This window comes from Euprymna scolopes, chromosome 29, assembly GCF_053919585.1.
Source record: "Euprymna scolopes isolate OS-2025 chromosome 29, ASM5391958v1, whole genome shotgun sequence".
Lineage (NCBI taxonomy): Eukaryota > Metazoa > Mollusca > Cephalopoda > Sepiida > Sepiolidae > Euprymna > Euprymna scolopes.
In genome coordinates, this window is record NC_136510.1 from 77505488 (window position 1) to 77523913 (window position 18426).

Consider the following 18426-nt stretch of genomic DNA (forward strand, 5'->3'; position numbering starts at 1 on the left):
TCAGTTCGAAAAACATGCAGTGTTTACCGATGTATTGGAAAATTCAAAATGGTGCCCGACACTCTCTTTAACATGGTAAGTTTGGGAAAAGGTGTTATAAATAATAAATTAGACAAAATACTATTAAGAAACACCGAATATATGTCAACTTATGTCACGGTAACATATAATGAGCGAATTTCTAACAGTATTTTGTCTAGTTTATTATTTATAACATCTTTTCCTGAACTTACCGTGTTAAAGAGAGTGTCGGGCGCCATTTTGAATTTTCCAATACATCGGTAAACACTGTATGCTTTTCGAGCTGAATAAACATGTTACATTGAATAAAAACACAAAAAATATATCCAGTTTGGTAGAAAAGTAACTTATCTTGCCTTTGATAACATTTATTTGTTATATATTTGTTTTTTGACAACTTTTTCGAATCTATGTGTACAGTAATACAAACCCAAGTAAACAATTCCGACTTCACCCATTTTTAAAATGAATTGTTCCAAAGTATATCGTCCCAGTGACTAAAACAGTAAAATTTCAAATAAATACATCTCAAAAATATTTTTTTTTACTGTAAAAAAACAATCAAGTGTCTTTACTGCTTTGAACAATAATGAAATTGCCACAAATCTATCTATATATAAAAGCAAAAATGTATGTATGTATGTTCGCTTTTTCTGTATGTCAACAAAAGGCTTTTTTCAGAGAAGCGGTCGGTCGGTTCACAACTTCTTAAAACTTTTTATATCACATATAAATCGTAATATCTCACAGTTAACAATGGAGCTCGCCTGTCTATTTAATTTGCTCGACTTCGGGAAGATAAATATTCAACATTTGTCGCTTGCCGCATGTGGGTTAGTCTTTTTCCTATAACATCTTGGGAAAATAAAAATAAAAAAAGCGTTTCCGCAGTAAATGAAATGCTATCCCGCAGTCAAACTTTCCCTCATTAAGTCATTAAAGCGTGCACCTACCAAATCCAAGTAATTAAATAAATTCAAACGTGTTTCCATTCGCATCTCACGGTGGCCCAATGGTTAAAACCATCGCACTCTTTTTTTTTCACACTTTAATTTACAACTTTGCCTCAAGGCTTCGGGTTCGATCCTCATACTTACCTACCAAAACATTTACCCAAAACCATACACACCTCCAAACACTCAGGCAACGCCGGGTACCCCTTGCTAGTATATCTATAAAGGGGAAATATATGTGCGTATGAGGACAATTCTTAACCTATATACTCAACATATTTTTATCTACAAACTTAAATTTTGGTATATAAGGTAATCGAACACGTAGAAAATTTTTTAATCAGTTTTCATCCGGCAAAAAAGGGCTGCTAAGGGGCTAAAAGTGAAAAATTGGTACATGGGGGTCATCGGATTTTTATCTGTTTGCCAACTGTTTCACAAATGCGCATGCGTGAATCGTTCATGTGACCGATTCCTTATGTTAAGAAAACACCTTTTAAAGAACGTGTCAAGATGGCCTCATAGTTATCGTACTTGTCTCACTGTCATTAGGTTTTAGTTTCGATCTGAGCTCGAGTATTTTTTTTTTTTACTTACAAGAAGTGAAATGTTTAGAAAAAACATAATACCTGCATGCACATGTCTCAGTTTCTGTATTAATTAAAATTATATATATATATATATTTTATGACTGGGCAACTCCTGGTGGTCTGCTAGTCTTTAATAAATAAATAAAGAATAAACATGTTCATTTTATGCATTTATAAAGTGTCTTTTGCTGACAATGAGAATTATAGGAAGAAAAGTTGTTTTTTTTTTCTTGATAGTATTGACCATGACAGACAATTATCATTAGTCGCATGCAAGCGACTCTATAAGTCACTCCGTCGGTCTGTCGGTCTGTCGGTCGGTCTATCCGTAACACTTTTGTGCTTGGCCTTTTTGGTTAAGATCAAAGGTCTGTTGTTAATAGATGCTGTTCTTAGCTTTTTAAGCTTTTCTTGGCCTTTTGGCCACGATCAAATGTAGTATCTGTTCCGGCAGATACTGCACTTAAGATAATTTGTACCAGTCAATGGAGGGGAAACCCTCTATACTGGGACAATTATTATTTTTGGTAACCAGAGTGACCCCTTTTAGGGGAGCTGGTTTTTACCTCACATTAAAAACGGCCTTGTGCCTAATTTGCTCAGTGGGGGAGCAAATAAATACCATCTGTTCCGGCAGATACTGCAAGCTATGACTAGCAAAGACCAGATGTGGGGGCAACCCCACATGCCTGACCATTAACCAGCTCCCATTTCCCACCTCTCGGGAGCTGGTCCCCTTTTCCCCTTCTCCCTCCCTTCACTCCTCACATTAAAAATTGGCCTTGTGCCTAATTTGCTCGGTGGGGGAGCAAATAAATACCATCTGTTCCGGCAGATACTGCAAGCAAAGACCATATGTGGGGGGCAATCCCACATATAAGTTATTTGTCAATGTAGGGGCAATCCTTCATACCAATTTTCACTATCCAATTCCCCTACTCCCTGGGGAGTTGGTCCCCATTTCCCCTTCACTCATACATTAAAAATCGGCCTTGTGCCTAATTTGCTCGGTGGGGGAGCAAATAAATACCCTTTTCTTGGCCTTTTGGCCAAGATCAAAGTGTAGTATCTGTTCTTACTACATGCTGTACTTATTGTGATATAAAGTGGGGGATCACTTTTCTGTATTAATTTAATGTAAAATGATCACCCACTTTACAACCAGTCAGTCTCAAAGCCATTCAAGTAATTCTCCAGATCATTCAAGTTGTTTTTGAAGGATTCCAGTTATTTTTTAAGCATTCAAGTCATTCTTAAGGTCACTCAATTCATCCTTAAGTTCATTAAAGTCATTCTAAGTCATTTACTTTTTATATATTTAAGTCATTTCAGCCCATTTTTCGGTCATTTTAGTTTATCTTTAAGAATTTCATGTCAATCCTACTTTAATACATTCATTCATTACACGAGAGCACGCAACTAATGGCTATCGGCCTTCTTTTAAAAAGAATATTACTGTTAACAATACATTATACAGATTCATGTAAAAAGCACTGTATATATACTTAAAAGAAACGGTATATATGTGTGTAGTGCGCATGTGTGTACCCGTGGCTGCGACCGCTAGCTAACCCTCTCCAAACAACAACAAAATAAAAACTAAAAAAAAATAAACCGAATCATAGCCCCCCCCCGCCTCGAAACATAAGCGAACACCCAACAGGTCAAGACATACTTACCAAGAAATCATCTCACCAATGAGACACTAAAAACTCTAACATTAAGACTCGAATTTTAAAGTAACCCCCCTCCTCCCACCCCCACATATTCCCCTTTCCCTCATGTATCCCTATGCCCTCAGCCACACCAGAAATGAACTTCCCACACCCTCGCCCACAAGTTCCTTAAACCCCCAAATCAAACATTATCAACATACCAAGCGCCCCCTCCCACCTTCCCCCTTGTTCCCTTCCTCTCTTTCTTCCGCCCTCCTCGCACCCCCCCCCCGACCTCATTCACTCTTTCACTCTTTTATCCCAAAATAGCGAACATTTCTGTAAAAGTCTGAGGAAGCTACAGACGGCAAAAAAAAAAACAAAAAAAAAACGGCCGAGTAGCTGACACAATAATGTAACTTAACAGAAAGATACCGTAATAAAAAAATATAAAGCATATTTGCTCTACAACAGTATTAAGCACTTTCTTCAGTTTTTATTAATTACCATCTCCACTAAATATATATATATATATATATATATATAGTATACACAGTTAATAGATGATTTCTTTTTCTTATACTGAAACTGGAATGAATGGAATCTACAACAATACAACTATAACAATTCGAACGTATGTTGCATAGCATGGGTGTGGTCATCGAAATGAGCGTGGGTAATCATTAAATTCCTTAATTGCACGATCATTTCTATCTTAATTAAGTTGAACCTATACTTTACATTGCTGATCGCCGGGTTCTTATTTGTGCATGTGTGCGGTTTCCTCCGAGGACTGAGGTCATCTCCGTTAGTTGCAATCAAAGGCCATCTGACGTGATTTTTATTTAATTAATTCTACAACAGAATCTTCGATAATGAATGATTTATTCGACCATGATTGTCCAGTAATCTAGATAATTATATTCTTGTTAGATGGACGAAATAATTATTTCGTCTTGCCTCAACGGAACCTTCCACAAAAACTGTATAAGAAAAAGTGGTCATTTTGTAGAGTTCGTTTAGTAAGTAGTAAGTCAAATTTTATAAGAGAAGAACGACTGCCTCTCACGTCTCCATCTAGAAAATAATATAAAAAAAACAAGGGAGATAACTCAACAATAATTCATGCTTACTATATTTATGTTGTAATGCCTCAGAATTTTTATTAATTGCTTAAAATTATTTTCTTTTATAAACATAAAACTACATAATCAGTTTATGTGATTTTTGGAATATGATTTTATTTATTTCGTCACTAGCGGGGGTACCCGGCGTTGCCCGAGTGTTTGTTTCCGGGACGGGGGGGGGGAGTTTTAAAAAATGTTATGGTAGGTAAGTAGGAAGGATCAAACCCGGAGTCATGAGTAAAAGTAGGAAAATAAAGTGTGAAAAAAAAAAAAAACAAACATCTGCAACGTTAACAGTTCGGCCACCAAGAAAAGTCCATTCCAGTTGTTTAGGAAAAAAAAAAAAAAAAAAAAACGACTACGGTAGGTCGGCGCGAACGTGAAAATATAATGTGAATTGTCCAGCATGTTAACCACTACGCCACAGAGCACTGCAGCTTAGTTTAGTGATTTTAAATAACTTCACATGAAAGAACTACGAAGCCAAACCGGTGTTCTCTTCTCAACTGTTCCTTGTTAACGATCCCCAAACGGTGTTAAGTGGTGGCAGGGGGAGGAGGAATTTATTAGAGAGAAAATATTTTACCACTTCCATTGATCTTAACCGATTTTGGCCGTGACTTCTCAGCAGAAAAAGTATAGAAATCTAAGATTATCGAGGAATTTGAGAAATAATAAGCCTATAACACACCTCAGATATTGTTCTGCCGTTTGTGCATATTATATTTGCATGAAATATCTTGATTTTTAATCCTATTAAGGTCAAAATCCGGCGGGAAAAAATGAGTTCATTTTATTTATATAGAAGAATAGAAGATAGATAGAAGATAGATAGAATAGAAGAAGAAGATAGATAGATAGAAGATAGAATAGAAAAGAATAGAAGAAGAGAAGATGAATACATACATCATACCGATTTTTCATTATTTTTATGTTTTTTTTTTAATATAGAGAAAATTCAGAACAAGAATCTACAATTAATATGAATTACCAATCCTCATCTAAAAATTATGAAACAAGATGCTTACACTTCTTTAATGTTTTTATATTTCTATCTCTAGTATATTCTAGCGGCTGATTTCTGTCAGGTATGGATAGTATCAACCCCCACCCCCCCAATTTTTAAAAGCATACAACAAATAAATAAATAAATAAAAGCAATGCTGTCAAGACAAAGGTCTTTTCTTTTTTTAACAATTATAAGAAACCTTACACACCATCGATTGGCATGGCTGATAGAACTCTTCTCAAAAGTTCAACCTTCAAACACCTCAACCTAACAGCCTAACACTATCATTTAACATAAATTGGGATAAATATATAAAAGATACTGACAAGTCTGCTGCAAAGAAGGCAGACTCTCTGCACTAGGCTATAAAACTTGTCACCCATGAAATGTAGTATTGTTGCCACATCTGGATTGGTGCACCAACCATACCAGGTTGCTAAAAAAAACTTTAGACTAATAGGTCCTGCACTGTTTACTAAACTTCAGCCCCTGTCCCATCACCCTGTGCTCGTTCGATGAGTGCTTCAACAGCATGTGTTCCGACAGAACTTAGTGCACTTGCGAATAACCAAGCAAGCAGCAAAATCACACTCCATCACTGCAGAGGTCTCTAGATGCCGAAAAAAAATCTTCTCCTCTAACAGCTTTCTTCCGATGAACTGGTAGTCTTTGGAATTCCCTTCCTGCTCCCCATCTTCTCCTCTAACAACCAGTTTTATTCCTATAAACTGGTAGCCTTTGGAATTCCCTTCCTGCTCCCCATCATCTCTAACAGCCAGCTTTCTTCCTATGAACTGGTAGCCTTTGGAATTCCCTTCCTGCTCCATGTTTCCCCATCTGTACACTCATGTAGAAGTTTAGAATTCCCTTCCTGCTCCGTGTTTCCCTATCTGTACACTCATGTAGAAGTTTAAATGTGATGTGTACCGGCAACTCACTGTACAATTCTCCACTTGAGACGCCTCTATAAATCTTGCCCCCCCCTTTCACAGTGGCTGCTTGCATCTCAGTGGCAGTGTGTATAATCATGGTGACACACCGATTTAAGTTAGATAACTGCTTAAGCAACGTCGAGCATGGTTAGTAGCAGAGGGGTGACCAATTTGCGAATACTAGGCGCTGTCTGTAGGAGGATGTCGACACCTCCCGACAATAGTGGCCAAAATCTAACGTCGTCATCTCCCCTAATGGGGATATACATGTGACTGGGAACCACTTGTGAATTTCATACTTCTATAGAACTTCCTCCTTGGGAGGAAAACCGGTTAAACCTACATAGGGTTAGTTTGCAGTTTCAATGTGCCTTGTTTGGGGTGAATAGAACTAAAAAAAAAAAAAATGCTTCCCTTCAATCTGTAATACTCATTAATTTTGTTTTCACTTGATCTTTAGAAATGAATGCAACAAAGTAAACTATTTTTTTTTTCTTTAATTAAGCGGGGAAACTGAGCTCGTTTAGCTCGTTGTTGCTAAAGATAGAAAAGGCTTTAACAATGTCTATCAATTTAATACGATGTGTAAACAAAAAGTACTCAGATCTGCACGAACATGCAAAAATTTAAATGTAATGTGAACAAACATCTTGTTGCACAACTCCCTTCCTTAGGATGCCTCTATAAATCTGGCCCCTAATTCACAGTATCACCTTACATATCAGAGTAATAGGCCTTGTTTGGAGGTGAATAAAAATAATATCTATCTTTCTATCTATCTATCTATCTTCTATTATATGAAAGGAACTTTGTGTGTGTATGTGTGTGTGTGTATTCGTTCCCTATGGATTCCAAAACAGCTATGCTGAGTTTTTTTTTATTTCACGTGAAGGTACTTGATGTGTCTGAGAGTGTTCTCGCGAAGGTTTTGTATCTGAATGCATTTGAAAAAATTGATAATGAAAAAAATCCGATTAAAGAAGGAAGTCCGATTTTGATCAAAGTTAACACTTTTATACAAACTAACTTCACAAGTGCTTTTGAGAAGTTTTATCACTGCACAAGCAGAAAGACTCAGTCTATAAAACGAACAGTAGGCTCTTTGACAAGATAGGGGCGCGTTCGAAATGAATGTTTCTGTTTAGAGCGCAATTGAACCATGGTACTTCACTTTTGTATTTTAAACTTAAATTAACCCATTATTTAAAGATAATTTTATAAAATCAACAGTAGGTTCTCTACAGTGCAATGTAGACTACAATATATTGTGAACTAAGTTGCTGCAGGGAGACATATGAAGCTTTCTCACCGGACCCCCTACTAGAGCAAGCAATCAATCGATTTGATTAAAAAATGGACAGTTTCACCGATTTCAATGACAATAAAAGTATGGAAGGGTGAAACATTTATTGATCTTCATTCAATCCTGGACAATGTCGGGTAACCCTGCTAGTATCTATTTATATAGCTATAAAAGTGAACGTGTCTGTGTATCTGTGTGCCTGTGTGTCTGTGTGTGTACATTTCCCTACGCAATAACTGTCAATTTTCAGTCTACAGACTCGAAATTTGATATACAGGATACTGAGATTTGGGAAAATCTTTGTAATCCGTTTTCGGCCAGAAAGACTCATATAGTTCAACGATTTGACCTTTAAGAACTCTACCAAACTCCTCTGACAATTTTGAGTATAAACAATTGAAATTTTAGATATAGGTTCCTTGGACATGGATCTAACTTAATAACTTGATTTGAGCCCAAAACAATAAATGTTAAGGGATCATAATAGGGGTCAAAGTTAAAAAAAAAAATTGACCTCTGCGGTCTCTATCAAATTACTCAGACAATTTCTGGTCTAAACATTTGAAATTTTACATAAAATGTATTCAGAGATAGGGCAAGCTTTTTAATCGGTTTGGGTCGAAAATTTTTAGTTACCAAGATATAAATGTATGTATGTATGTATGTATGTATGTATGTATGTATGTTTGCATGTCTGCCTAAAACTTTCAATAGAGGCGACAGATTTTTACAAGATCAGTATCGTTTTGAAGTTCGACCTTTCAGGCGACAAATATCGGAAAATTGGCTAAAAACATTAATATCTTCACCTTTAAACTGGGCACTTTTCTACAGGGGGGGAGGTCACTTTTTTCGCCAAATATTTTTGAAAGTCATCCTCTCCTTTCGATTGTCTAGCTTTAATTAAAACCTACATCACTTCCGGTTTGGCGGTGGTCGTAACAGCAAAGACGTCCGTTTTTTTGTTCTTTTCCTCCTTTCCGGTATGGGTTCAAGCCTACCTTCCTACTACCACTTTTTTTTTCTCAACACACACATCCAAACATCCGGGCAACGCCGGGCTGAAATGCTAGTATATATATATATATATATATATATATATATATAAGCAAACACCCATACATAAAAAAATTTCTGTATACGTATAGAACATAATCCTGAAGTTATGACATCAATTGTCACAGAATAAGTTCAGAGAAAAATGGTTGATATAGTTTGCTTGAAGCATTGTCTAGTATATATATAAATGAAATTTATAGAAAGCAATACAAAGCAGGAAGCACATTTATGCATATAATGGTGGAATAAACTATGCAGATTTACTTTTTATTAATACAATGTATTTACTCGAAATTGCTGAATGATTTCAAAGTAGACATTAGCAATTATGATTTAAAAATAAACCGGAAGTTATCCAAGATGGCTGAAAACAAAAGCAACAACTAAAAATATAATGATAAACAATGAACCAAAAGAGGAGAAGGGACAATCAATACGTTTAAACATGCATTAAATATAATGGAAATATATAGAAGACGATAACATAAACTAAAGCAAATTAAGGTATATAACAATGGAATAAGCTATGCAGATTTGCTTTTTATTAATGCAATAAATATATGCATTTTTTTTAAATATATTTTATGGTTGCATTGCGTTCTTACTTGCGTCAGTATGGTTTGATGCAAGTTTCGTATTGTATATTTCGGAAAATGTTCCTGAAAGAAGAAAAAAATAAATTCAAAGAAAATTATTTGATTTCTTTTCGGTTCAAAGACCCTAAGAAGACTTCTAGAAATGAAAGACTTTGTTAAATTGACGCGTGTTTAGTGTTTAGGTGTAGGCTGAGTTAATGTTTATGGTTGTGTAAAGGATATCTTTTGGTCACACCCTCCTTAGAAATTGTTCAAATTCTATCGGCTCAAAGACAAACACATTTTATACTTTTAACAGTAGACTAAAAACAACAATAAAAAGAAAATCTGATCATTGGAAAAATTTTGCTTTTTTTTTTTTTCATGATACAAATTTCTTTGTGATTGGAAGGAAGATGGGCTCTCTAAATCAAGCTAGAAGACTACTCATGCCTGAGAGTATCCTTTACATCTACAAGGCCACCATTCGTCGATGCATGGAGTATTGTTGCCACATCTACATTGGCGCATCTACCACTAGTCTCTCCCTCTTAGATAGGGTCCAATCGAATAGGTCCCAATTTGTCAACTCGGTTCCAACCCCTGTCTCATCACCGCAATGTCGCATCTCTATGCCTGTTTTACAAATATTTTAATGAAATGTGCTCTGATGAACTCATTGCACTTATGCCCCCTCAACCTACATATCCCCAACAAATCTGCTCAGCAACAAAATCACACCCCTTCACTGTTGAGGTCCCTAAATGCCAGAAAGTTTTCTATTCTAATAGTTTTCTCCCTCGAACAGAAGAACTTTGGAATTCCCTTCCTGCTACCTACTTCCCTGACTGTACTGATATGCAGAAGTTCAAATGTAACATAAACCAACGAATTGTTAATCTTTCTCAGGCATGGTCCCAATTACATCCAAATGGCGACAATCTGCCTTGTTTGGGGTGAAGATGAGTAAAAAAAATAAAAAATAAAAAAAATATATAAAAAAATTTTAAATAAAAAATAAATAAAAAAAACTTATGTTACCGTAAATGTTTGCTGTCCTGTTTATTATTTATCTAGTACTATTATTTAATCGTTTACTTTTTACTTTGTTGCCTTTTACTGTTTCTTGTTACTTTTACGTTTGCTTTTACTACTAAGCGTCTTGTGTTTATCACCGTTTTTATATATACCCACGTCTGTGTATATGTTCTTACGTATGTTACGTGCAGTTCGCTGTTATATGTGTGTGTGGATGTGTGTTCTTATGCTTACGCCGTTTCTTGCCTTGAAAGATCTCGAGACATCTATGTGCAAATAACATAATGCGTGCATACCTGGTTGCCTTGGACAGCGGATGATATCTTCTGGTCGCTGGTCTGCCATCTCGTTGAGAAGTGGTCACTGCAGACAGATGCATCGATAAACAAGATGGATTTGAAGCCTCAATCTTTTATTTCAAGACAAGCCTATCATCTCGGATCCTAATTGTCGGGAGAGACCTGAAATCTCTGATCTGCTTCCTCTGCTGCCTAAACCACTCTCAGCCCATGTGGTCGTCAACCGGAAGCCTACGACCACAATTCCCGTGTTACCCCTAATTTCCGGTACATGTCACCCCTGATTTCTGGTGCATTCTCTCTAAGTTGATACCTGTCAAACCTAACCTTTTGTGACCCTGCCAACTCACTGATGGGAAATAAAAATATACTTACATAGCTTTCTATTTCTAAAACTACCTATATAGCAATTAAGCTGGGATTCCCAATACTACAATTATAATTAGAAGAATATTTGTCCCAGAACGGATCAAATTAATTCAAAAATTTCCAGAAGAGTTATCTCCCCTTATAAAAAAAGATGCATTATTTGGATTATTCGTACTATTATTTTCATCTCATAACGTTTCGAATAATGTAGCTGCCAGACTTCTTCAGAAGTATCTTATCAAATGGCGAAACTTTGTGTAACGTTGTCCGGGAAGCAGACAAACAATAGAAAAAGAACTTCAACTCGCTTTTTATTTGTTGTACAACGCTATTTATTTCCTCATTCTCTCGTTAGCACCATGACATCACTCACGTGATCGCTTTCTCGTACGTGCTCTCAAACATCATTCACATCTCTAACGTGTTCTCAAACATTCTTTCCATTTAACGTGATCTCTTTTTTAAAAGTCTTTATTATTATGGTGACGTCATTATTTATTATGGTGACGTCATTATTTATTATGGTGACGTCATTTCGCATGCATTTGCATACTTGCGTCTGCACGATGTTATATTTGAACTTTAGTTAATCCCGTATGTAGATTGCTTTGATAAAATTATCAAATAATGATTATGGATCTTTCTATCTGTTTCCCTCTCCTCATTGGTCAGGTTGAAATAAGGATTCTAGACATAAGGTTTATTAGTATTATATCTTGATTACGGAACTTTCTTTAATGAAGATTGATAGCTTGCTTTTGTTCCATGACAAGGTTGAAGTTTTAAAGCAATTGTATTCTTAGCATCGCCTGCACTGAGAATTGAACCTGCAACCTTCAGAAGATTATACTTAGTGCTTTATCTGTTACACTACGAGTACTTGCGTAACGTGTTATAAACAAATTGGTCATTGGAAAGATTTGACTTCTTAAAGATACAACTTTCTTGGTATTGGAACTTGTAACATTACTAGAAGAATATTTGTCCTAGAAATAATTTCCAAATTTTAAGAACAGTTTAGCACCTTTTTTTTTTTTATCTTTGAAGATTGTAATGCTGTCAATATTACCCTGCTTTTTATTGAAACCAACCAAGAGCTCTTTTTAGTATACTCGCTGTTCCCTTAGGTTTGTTTGTTTGTTTGTTTGTTCCAGCTATCATCGCGGAACAGTTGAGCCAGCTCCACCCGTTGAGTTAGCTACATCTCGAATTGAGATAGACCAGTCTGGCGATCTGATGCCGCAGTAGCTATTAACGAAAGCCATTCCCGATTCCAGCGTCGTATTCCGTAGAGTTGAGGGCCCAGAATCAGCTCAGAGTCTTCCTTCACCGTCCTGATCCAGGTCTTCAGCTGTCCTCCGCGTCACTTCTTCCAGCCCTGTAGTGGAGGCGGGTCAATGGCTTAGCAGATGAAATCGGTCGGCTGTCGACGAAGGGCATGACCAAACCAACGTAGTCTCCTCAAGTGGATGGTTTGAGGCAGAGAGGACGTCTTGCAGCACGTGCGGACATCAGTGTTGATGACAAATTGCTGCCAGCGAACCTGAAGGATGCGGCGTAGGCAATGATGATCAAACACGAGTATCAGCAACCCGCATAGGTCACGTTTCACAACCATACAGGAGGATGGTGCGGACAAGAGCTCGATAGATCCTGACCTTCGTTCTCAAGGTGATTTCATGCCGGGACCAAAGACGGCTGTGAAGGCGGTTGAAGGCAAGACGAGCATTATTGATGCGATTGTGTCTTCTTCGTCTTGGCCTGTTGCTGTAATAATGGAGGCAAGCTATTTGAACTGGTCAACCTCTTGAGAGTTATGAGCTGTTTTCTGGTCAGAAGGAATCCTGTAATCAGAAGCTTTGTTTTCTGTGCATTTATTTTCATGCCAACTTTAGCCGCAGTGGATTACATCGTGTTAACGGCCTGTTGGATTTGGTCAAAGTCGTCACCAAGAATGTCATCGGCATAGTCAAGGTCCATTAGTTGAAGATTGGTCCCTTAGGTGGAACTGTCTGGATCTTTTTTGCACTTGGTTCACCAGGAATATTAGTTAGGTAGGGCCAGGTTCTTGTTCATAATCCCTATGGCACCTATAATAACTGGTAATAACTAAGATTTCAGATATTGCTTATGAAGATTAAAATCAAATATTTGGATTATGTAAATTCTTTGAGAAATGTCTTTTCTTTTTAGAGATTAAATTAAAATGCACAAATAATGAGAATTAAAAGCGTAAGTTTCATGCTTTAAATAATTTGAAGTCCGAAAATTGAACAAATTCAGTTTTTAGTTATAAAAAAAAATGGAGCTAATATTTTGATACAGTTACCATCATCACCATCATATGAATCTGAAGATTCTATCATTTGCATTGGTTTCCCTGATATTTTTCTAGTCAGAATTATTCCTAGAATGACAGTGAGGATTAGGGGAGGTACCACAAGAAGGTTGACAATATCTTAAGTGAAAGTGACTTTTGTGGAACAAACTAGATTCGAACTTGGAACACCCAGGTCGTCAGTTTATGCCGTTAACCACTAGACTACCATCACCTTCCTTTTGATATAGTAAACTGACAGAAGTACCTGGTGTTCAGATTATTTGGACTACTGTTCTTATCTTGCATGTTATTCTCACAACGTTTTGGCTGATGTAACCTTCAACCTTCTTCAGGTACATCTTGTCGAACGAGAATTTTGAACAAAACCCCTTGTTTAATCCATGAGTGTAGTTTGTTCTCGTTCCATCAGCCATGACAAGGTAGAAGCCTTAAATAATTCATAAGTGAATTCTTAGCATCGCCTGCACTGAGAATTTAACCTACAACCTCTAAAGGACTATACTTATCCGATACGCCATGACTTCTTGTATAACAGGGTGCAACAGATAAAGTGCTAAGTAATAATCAGTTCTAAGTGACACTCTTCTAGAGGTTGAAGGTTCAATCTTCAGTGTGGGTAATACTAAAAATACAATTGCGAATTAATTCTATCCAATCATGGCTGACGTAATGAGAACAAGCTTCTCCTATAGATTAAATAAACAGTTTTATTCAAAGTTTGACTCAAATTCCAGAGTACAACAAAAAGATTCTTGAGTTCGCCAAGATACACCTGAAGAAGGTTGGAGGATATATTGTCCGAAGCGTGAGAATAACATCCAAGATTAGAACAGTAGTTTGAATAATCCAAATAATCCAAATTATCAATCTTCATCTGAAAAGTTTCGTAATCAAGATATATATATATATAATAAACCTTATGTCTAGAATCCTTATTTCAACCTGACCAATGAGGAAGGGAGAGGCAGAAAAAGAGATCGATAAAGATTCTTTAATAATTTTATCAGCATATTTCATATTAGCATGTTCACATATGTAATCTTCTCAATGAACTGTTGACGCACACTCTCTCCCTTGAGTCATGTGATTTCACGTCTGTTTTTATCAAAATTTAACACATAGTCCAGGGCGACTATTTTGTTAGTCATTGCACCAAAGTCCAGAGGAGGACGTCACTCCTTTTTCAAGATTACTCCACTTACCCTTGATCCTCATTTTGTAAGGTTGAATGTTAAGCAAGGGGCATTAAGTACCATTTTTTTAAGACTTTAGTATGACTCAATTGAGGATTGAACCCTATTCTCCCTGCACATTAATGAACACTCTTACCTTTATGCTACCAAATGGTCTAATTTAATATATAATACAATATAGCTGGGGGTTTGGGGGGGGGGTTATGAAGGAGTCATCACTTATCAAGGCCTAGAGGCCACTCAAGGATAGGGTTAATGAGTGTACGGTAGTTAATGGGACAATATCATAGTAATCGTTAGTAGTGGAAATTTGGTAAATTGAATTAATTAAGGGGACGGCTCATCAAGAACTTGTTCATGTTGGACTTAAAGACAACCATATTGTAGTCAGCTGGAAAGCAGAGAAACGGAACAGAGTTCCACAGGCGTGCAGTTCTAAGAAAGAAGCTTTGTTCATGGAATCTACATTTAGGTTTAGGTACAGATAAAGAGTGGGGGAAATTGTGGAAAGTGGTTTCAGCTAGACGAGTGTTTTTTGTGAAAGTTTGCATAGAATAGTTTTTCTTGAAGTTTTTTTTTTTTCATTGCAGTACTTGCAAAACAAGTACAGGGATGCAATACATTACGACAGTGTTTTTTTTTTTTTAATTTGTTCAACGCAAAGCTGTATCAAGCTAAGACGATCCTTAATAGTTATGCATTGAAGATGGACGCTATTATTATTCTATTTAATAAAACACAGAAAAAGAAATTTTAGTTATGCTTATATCATGTTGTCGGAGATGCATCCACTCCCTATTTTCTGAGATGTATCTGGTCCCCTGCACCAAACTTTTTTTTTTTAATTTAATTCACCCACATAGTGTACATTACCACTGAGACATAAGGGGCTCCTTTGAATTAGGGGCATCCTAAGTAGAGAGTTGTGTAGCAAGATGTTTGTTTGCATTACATTTGAATTTCTGCATGTTGGTACAGTCAGAGAGCAGATAGGAAATTCCAAAGGCTAGCAGTTCGAAGATATAAGCTATTAGAGGAAAAGGTCCTCCAACATCTGGGAATCTCTACAATGAAGGGGTTAGATTTTGTTGATTGTCAGTTTTGTCAGAAGTAATTGACTTGAGGAGGAACAAGTGTAGCAAGTTCGCCAGAGCTAATTTCATTGGAGTAAGTGGAACCCCGGGATACGGTTTTAAAAATTAGTAACAAAATACAGTACAGTATATAATATACGTGCATAAAATCAAATAACATTATAAATAACACCATAAGTCGGGTAAAATACGGTAACCAGGAGCCGGAAAACATTGTATTCCATATCGTAACCTGAAAAAAAACGTATCCTAGGGTCACCGTAACCCGGGGTTATACTGTACTTGTAAAACAAGCACATGGATGCTGCAGTGTGGCGATGAGACAGGGGCTGGAGCTTTGTAGACAGTGTGAGGTATATTAGATTAGAGGCTCTGTTTTGGACTTTGTCTAAGAGGCAGAGAGTAGTGGTTGGTGCACCAGCCCAGATGCGCTAGCAATACTGCATGTGCGGGGGAATGGTGGTTTTGGCAGAGATATTGGATACTTATCAGCATCTTATAAGAGAATGGTAAGCATTTTTTTTTTCAAGAGAAAATGTTCTGCTTATTTTTAATTATTATTTTTTTTTTTTTTTTTGGAAAGTTATCTGATTTTTTTCTGCCACATGGCCAATTTTGCAAACTCTCAAAGAAGTTATCTTAAAATATAAATTAAGTTCTCAGTTTCAAAGGAATTCTCAGTTTACAAAATAAAGTCTCCAGTCCCGCGTACACTGCGCAGATTTTAACAATTAAAGCATATCTGCTTTCTTATATTGTGAAATAAAATATTATCAAGTAATCTGGAAAGTAAAAAAAAAAAAAAAAACCATGAACCGCTTTTGTCAAGAATTTATAAATAGTTGATTACGAAGTCAATTACTAATTAATTACCCGACATTGTTAAATACACAGTACTGAATACCAATGCCTTTAACATTATAGAAAGCTGATACTACGAGGTGCCTTTAATAAGTTTCCAGATTTTTTTTCATATGGGCACTTTTATTGATAGTACACACATGGAACTCTAGTCCCCTTCGAAATAATCGCCTGTGGCTGCAATGCATTTGTTAAAATTCTTTATTTGGCCAATCAACTTTGGTATTCTGACTTCCTTACTCCTCCCACACCTCTCATCATCTCTTACAGACTCGCTGTCTTCCTTCAATCTTTTATGCCACTGATGCTCGATTCATGCAAGATGGTCCAAAAGCAGTCTAAAGCATTCCATACGTTTCCAAGTTTAAAACAGAATTTTGTTGCATATAGTTCTTCTAAAGTGTCCTCGCGTTTATTTTTCATTTTTGAAATTCACCAGCTTTAGTAGGGTGTATTCCAATTCCTGCTGTAACTGTTTATTTGAACCTGCAATGATAAAAATTGCTAAGTCATCTCATAGGATGTATAGCAATAACATATTGAATTTTCAAAAGTCTATAACAATTTTAAATGCCTGTAAAAAAAAAAGGGGTCTGGAAACTTATTGAAGGGGGCCTCGTACATTGATCCAAACTATGTTGTGTTTCCTTGACATTTTAGTATAAATTTTATCTCTCTCTCTTTATTTTTCTCTCCGCGACCCTTTCTTTCTCCTCCGCTCTACCTACCTATCTGATGATTGCAACGTCTTGTTAGACGAGTGCCACTCCCTCAGACATTTAAAATCCATGAGCCCAAATGCCTGAGGGAGTATCTATACAAAGATGATGTTACAGAGTCTTAGCTTTGTACGACAGCTAAGTCTCTCTCTCGGTTCAAAATGTTGAGATCCAGCAACAAGCAAGAGCAAGATAGCCAGCAACAAATTAAACTGCAGACCAGCTTAATGCGGGTACTGGTCTTCCGCTTTATGGTTTTTTAAATCAGAGATTTGCTTCTCCTAGAAAGGTTGCCTTCACCACGGCTTACGGGAGCCCTCTCCACCCCAATACACACACAAATATACACGGTGCTAGTTGGCCGTTGACCCAGAAAAAGAGTTCATTCACCCTTTGGAAGGTCTTGTTTTTAATCCTTCAGGGAGACTAGCCGCCCTCCTCACCAAACAAGTCTGGAGGGGGAACCAGTTTAGTCGCCGGTGACCCGACCATGAGGCAGGTAGTACTGGGTTACATGGTACCAGTAGCATATGACATGACCTGACCACATACATACATACATACATACATGCATACATACATACATTAAAAAAAAGAACGAATAAAACTCAGAGTTAAAAAATAAAGAAATAGTTATTTTAACAGAAAACAAAACATACAAATAATATTTACAAGTAAATAAACTTTCTTAGTATAACTGCTATTACTTTTGAAAGCATTTATAAGGTCTATAGCGTTGATAGTAAAACGGAGGTAAGAACTACTAACTTCAAATCAAGTGTTTTATGTACGGTAAAATCTAATAACAAAAATATCAAAATATAGTTATTTGGCCAGCGAGAAAATATACAGAGATCTTTGTATTTATAGAAATTCCAGTTTCTTCAAATAATGCGGTTGTTGGTTTTTAAGGAGTTTCTTTCGGCTGAATTTTCGTCCTAGAAACATTACCAGAGTTGTTAACAGCAGGTCAGTGATTTAACAGTTTAACAACTAATGCATCTGCTAGTACAGCGTCCTTATATAGATTTCTACGTAAAATTTTCTTAATTATTTCAGATTGTTCCGAAATGTTATAAATAGAATATTTTAATATTTTATTCATTTTTATAAGGAAAATGGAATGTCATAATACTTTTTATAAGAAAAATGCCCTCTCATAATAATACATACATACAGACACACAGACAGACAGACAGACAGACAGACAGACAGACAGACAGACAACTCTCCTTTATATAAATAGAAGATTTTCGATTATTTTTACTAAAGCAGTTTCTCTTCTATT

General features: G+C 36.4%; 1 protein-coding gene and 1 pseudogene across 3 annotated transcripts in view; both read left to right on the forward strand.

Annotated features, from left to right (window-relative positions):
- LOC145252734 (uncharacterized) overlaps positions 1 to 18426 on the forward strand; it is a 676168-nt gene that overhangs the window by 19075 nt on the left and 638667 nt on the right. The window lies entirely within an intron of this gene.
- Positions 2593 to 2719, forward strand: LOC145252956 (U2 spliceosomal RNA; annotated as a pseudogene).